The following is a 6,000-nucleotide window of genomic DNA, read 5'->3' as shown; positions in this document are numbered from 1 at the left end:
TTCTTAAAATTCATTTTTTATATATATATGTCTGGGCTCACTTCGGCTTTGTCAACAAGGGCAGGGTCTTAGTAACGTGTTTTCCTGAAGTGTCGCCCTTTCTCACATGATTTATATTTGTATTTGACTTGTGATAACATTAATGTATTATGAAAAAGTGTGAGAATAAATAATAATTATAATAATAATAAAAAAATTGATTCTGAAAATATGCACAAAAATTAATTAAATCATATTACAAATTTAAAAATTCGGGTTTAAACTAAATTTTGGATAAAAATCTAACTGCCACAAGCTATTTTAATTTGTTGCTTTGCGCTTAGCGGGCCTTTGAGCAATTAACACTCGTCACGATTCGTTCCGAGAAATCCCCCAAATAAAAAGTCGGCACGAAGCCCCTATGCTGCGGCGGCACCATGCACTAGTTTAATTTAAATTTTTTAACTCGTGATTGCCGGCGAGACAATCACGCAAGAACGCGGAGAAAAGCATGTGGGATGCGACATCAGCGGCGGCGCGGCAGAGAAAACGAGCCGTGCCGCCTTTTATTGTGAGTGGGTGTGCATTCAACGAGATGTGATGGTCAAAAGGTTGAGAAAAATAAGAATCTGAGTCGGCTGGGGCAATCGTTGTGGCGCCTCCTCACTGATAACCACGCACTTTAGCTGCGTATAAATTTAGAACAGCACGCTTTCACTCACTGGCAATTATTAAATAATTCGCCCGCGCGAACACGTCATCTCCCTTCCGTTCCACAGTCTAAAAGTGCAGCTTGGGTCAACAGGCCACGAATGGGTTGGATTTAACGAGAAATTTTAGCTGCCGATAGAGCAGAATTGCTGACCTTAAAGAAAGTGAATATTTTTTTAAAGAGTTCTTTGCTTACCAGAAGATGATAGTTCTTTAAAGACAAAAGAAAAATAATAATTTTATTAGCTATGTTAAGTTAATAGTTTAGTTATGTATTAATAAAAATATTTGGCTAAAATTGATATTTTGATGCATTTCAAAATCCTATTGTAAATATTACGGATTAGTAGGTTAAACATGCATGTTACGAATTAATATATTTTTTTGTATTGGTGATAAAAAAATCAGACTTTTAGTAAGGAAATAAATTTCTCCATCATTTGAAATACGTGGGTTATTTTTGCCCTTGAATTGCCAAGATAGTAAAAATGATTGCAATTAAAAAACCCAGAACGAGCTTTTCGCCTTGTTCATTCTAAATTTAAACTTCGACTATACTTTTTAAGAGCAGCGATAAAAGTGCCATAAAGCTAGATTTAATCCCTCTTCTCTCATTTATCTGGCACGAAATTTTTATTGCGCAGGGGTCGGATTATCATTGAAACACACGTTAGAAAGAGCACAGCACACGCATCAGCATATCGCTGCATGAGAATCCTTTCATAGGAGCATAATAATAGATCCTTTTCAACAGGCGGGATTGACTTTTCAACTATAATTGTTGATATTGATGTGGGCACACACCACTAATATTTATTATCGCCGCAAGTAGGCAGGGGGTGCCAAATATAATGGCATCAAAGTGAAATCCCGCTCGAAAATCGAGCAGGGGTGCGCACGCGGAGGGCGCAAAAAATGCAAAGGGGTGGCTCTGCCGCGGCGGGTAAATAGATGCGCGCGCTGGCTTCATTAATTTATTCAGCTTGCATGCACGCGCGCATGCTGCAGCGCCGCTTTCTCATGATTCGCGACAATGGAATGCCAATTATCTCAGCAATTAACCCATTTATTGCGCGGGCCGGGTTCAAATCAATAGTCACAGAGCAGGCAGACATTCATCATCGATAATCTGTGACAGCGCGGTGCTGAGAGAAAGAGAGAGCGGGAATCTGAAAAGGCGATGAACTGCAGTTGGGGACGCGAGGAATGCAGCCGGGTTTGCACCCTGGTCGTGCGGTGTGATTTATGGTCTGCGAGCACGGCTTTAATTAATTCTTGCCTGCGTGAGTTGCTGATTTGCCCGGGCCTTCCGCTTCTGTTTATCACTCGCACCAACTGCTTATTCAAATCGTCCACATCGCAGCTTTATATTTACTTACAGTTAAAAAGTTTTAAAAATTATTAAATTTGTCTTATTCATCAAATGTGATCTTACATTAAGAAATGTATTTAACATGTGATAACATTAATGTATTATGACGAAGTGTGAGAATAAATAATAATAATAATCGATAATTGATAGGAAAATGCTTAGCTCGAATCTATCCTCATTGATTTCAGTTTTTTATTCACTCGACCAGTTTTGGAAAGTCAAGTCTGTCCTAATGCATGGAAATAAAAAAATTAATACACACCAACACAATTTTTTCATAAAAAATAAAATTATGTAATAAATAACAACACATTTATTTTTCACAAATATGCCGCAACTAGCTCCAAAATAATTTTAATGATTATTGAACGTTTTGTATTAATTGTTTTGAAAGTATTTTTGCTGGTGTATATTGATTTGTATTTTTGTATCTCATGAAACAGGGTGGAGTTGATTCGCTGATGTCGAGTTCAGTGAAAAACTCTGAAATCAACGAGGATGAAGTCTTTGTTTTTCATTTCCCCATCAAATGTTTAGCCAACCTCGAGTGAATAATGTTTTTCAACGATTATTACAAATCATGTTTTGCATCTGGTTTGCACTATCCTGAATCTCAGAATTCACATAAGTTAAAGACGTTGTTTGGTCAATTTAACATATCTTTTATTCTCATTGTTATATAGTAGAGCAATATCATTTTTTTATCCTTTCCAATTGTATTTGAATCTATCAAGATGCTTATGGAATTAATAACTATTAGTAACATCTATCACAAACATATTTAAGACGATTGCATTATTCTGAAAAACTTAAATGCATATAGCCGATTAATTTTTAATAAAACAATTTTAAACAAATACACATCGTTTAAAATTAATATTAATGCATTTGAAACTTCAAAAAAATTAGAGACGCTTTCGTAAGTGTATTGTAATATTAATCACTATAAAATTGTCTGTTTTAAAATTTTTTTAATTTTAACCAACACTTAAAGAAAATACGCATGGATTGATAGCATAAAGATATGAAAATTCAAGATTAATTGCTCGTTTAAAACGCAGTTAAAATGATATGCCATTCCTTAATTACATTTCAAGTGATGATAATGTCTATGATTAACTCTCGACTCAGCACAATCTGGTTGATTAGCATTCCAAATCCAAAACTCGCGTGCTTTGTGTGCAGCCAGCCCAGCAAACAGAGCCACGTATCTCGCCTACCTTGGCGCGGTTGATTCCCTACTCAAAAGAGATTTTATGAGGTTAATTGGACAGATAAACAGGCCTTATCAGACCAAGTGTTAATCCGAGATTTACTGCATGAAATTTGAGCGATAATGATTTGTCCGGTGATAATTCGATTCGGTTTGAACTTGTTTGGCTAAGCGGCAAAAAATGCGTCTTGCTGTGGTTTTCGCAACAATTTTGTCCCTTGGCGTGAAGATTTGATCGATGCCACGTGACGCACTATATGTGGAAAGTGAACGCTCGCCCTTCTGCCTGCTTGATGCGACTTATCACCAGCAGTTTGATGCTTAAACCACAAAGATTATTTAGTGCCATTTACTAAGCTCTACAGAAATGTGAACATTAAATGTCAACAAATGATTCAATATAGTTAACTTTTGATATTACATAATTACTCACGATCATCATCATAGTATGTATATAAAACGTTAAGTTATATTCTCAATAATTTTTAGTTGCGAATTAAAGATGTTTCCATATTTTTATTTGAAAAAAATTTAAATGCATTTTAGATGGGTTTTTGCTGGTAGATTTTCTTCCAGATTTCCTTGCTCATTTATCGACTGGCGCAATTACATATTTTATAGATCAAAATCGGACAGTGTCATTGCCTTATATCGATTGTTTTTACTTAAATAAAAATACATAGCTTGATTTCCAATAGAAAGGAAAATAAACATTATGCTGACTGCACAGAACCACAGAAAATCGATTTAAAATCTGCTATATTTCAAAAAACGAAGCGATATCAAAGTAGTCGCTGAACCACGAGTTTCAGATTGAACTTGAAAAATATAACAAAATATTAATGTGAGAAGATTCCATGTCTTCATTCCTATAGCATATTATTTGAAGGAAATTTTTATTTTAAATAAAAAATTGACCCATTTGTTAATCTAGTGCAAACACGTTGAAAGTAAAATAGAAAAATCTTCACTGAAACGACTCTTTTAATGATTTTAAATCAATATTTTAATTTCAAAGTATCAATGGGGATTAAGTGGATATTTTAGACCGTTTCACAACAATTTAGTGTTGGCTTAAATGTTTAAAAATCATGTGATTCATGCTCATTTCGTGCATAAAAGATGACGAAAGGCACAAAACATCAAAAGATCTCCAAGTCTCTACTTGAGCATCCTTTTGTGGCTGAAATATAACCGGTGAAATAATTTTAAGATCCAGCAATTTGAAAAATCTATTAATTTACGAGACAAAATTCGTTTTTACTATATACGGCTATTAAAGGATTTGGTGAAAATTTACATCCCACAATAATTCGAAGGTATACAGCGCAACCTGAGGTGCTGGGGCGACCAGCGTGTTGCATAACCCGTTAGATTTTTAAGGAGCCACCTGCGGCTGCTAGGAGGAAAAAATTCCACGTATGGTCATTTTAGATCTAAAAATCTTAAATTGTACCATATGATACACGGGAGCAAATATGTATATAATTATTAAATATTTCCTTGTTTGGCAAACTTTCTGAACGCGCATGCGAGTAATTTACGAGAATATTTACGCGCCCTTTCCGCGAACTCTGAACAACGAGGATCGAGGAGAGCCTATAATTCCACCACAGAGATCTGCTAATCCGAGCAAGCAATAAAACGCGGCGCTTCTTTTTCTAATCGCCGCTGCTTTTGAGGCGAGATGTTGTTCTTTGTCTGGGTGCACGGCGTGATAATGCAAATGCGTGGTGCAGAATTGTTAGCCCCTTGTATCGGAGCATGCACCGGGGGTTAATCCCTGCAATACACAGCCCGCGGCTCACAACGCAGAAGCAAATTCGTCCCTTCGCCGGCACCGCCTCTGTTTAATTCCTAATGATTCATTGTTGTGGCTAAATCCCATGTATAATGAACGACTCTCCAGCAACGTCACAGATTATAAATGCACAACGCTCTATTCTTGCAGAACGAAACGCAAAAAACTGCTTGCGAGCTTCTGTGGCACTGTGGAGAAGGATTACAAAATTGACGACATCATCTAGAAGAAGATATTACACAAAAACTCGAACTGAATAAATTTCATGGCTGAGTTGAACTAATTTAGAGTTTAAATTAAAATTAATAATAGCTGATGAAGGTTGGAGTGTTTTTCCTTAAGGTGTATCTGATTTATAGATATTATTCATCGATCGACTTTCCCAGAGAGGCTGATGCTTGTAATTGATCTTTGTTTAAGATTCTTGAAAATTTTTAAAAGGTCTTTTGTGTTTTTCATCTCAATAAATTTTAGTAAAAAAATAAGGCTTTATATTTCAGCTATTTATTTTGCTTAATTATTTATACAGTAAATTTGTTGTTTAAAAAAATATTTTTAAACAAACGGATAAAATGCAAAGAAATATTTTTCATGCTACTCTATTTTATTACAGCAAGAGAAAAATCGTGGATTTGCTTTGTGAGATTGATTTTCTGAATTGAGTGTGCCGGAGAGAGTTTTAAAAAAATCAGGCATGACAAAGCAAGAGAGTGTATTTTCCCGACTCTATTTTCCGTCTGCCGCGATGCTAACACACACACACACAGAGCAGAGAGCAGAGCATGAGCGAGTAGAGCTAACTGCGACTATAGGCGTGGCACTGAGGGCGGCCTGGCAACCAATCACGCAGCGGCAGGCTTATAATCTCACTACCACGGCACCAATCAATGCGCCACAACTTCATCCCATTCTCTACTTCCAAAT

The sequence above is a fragment of the Cloeon dipterum genome, chromosome 1, assembly GCF_949628265.1.
Source record: "Cloeon dipterum chromosome 1, ieCloDipt1.1, whole genome shotgun sequence".
Lineage (NCBI taxonomy): Eukaryota > Metazoa > Arthropoda > Insecta > Ephemeroptera > Baetidae > Cloeon > Cloeon dipterum.
Note: the sequence above shows the minus strand (reverse complement) of the source record.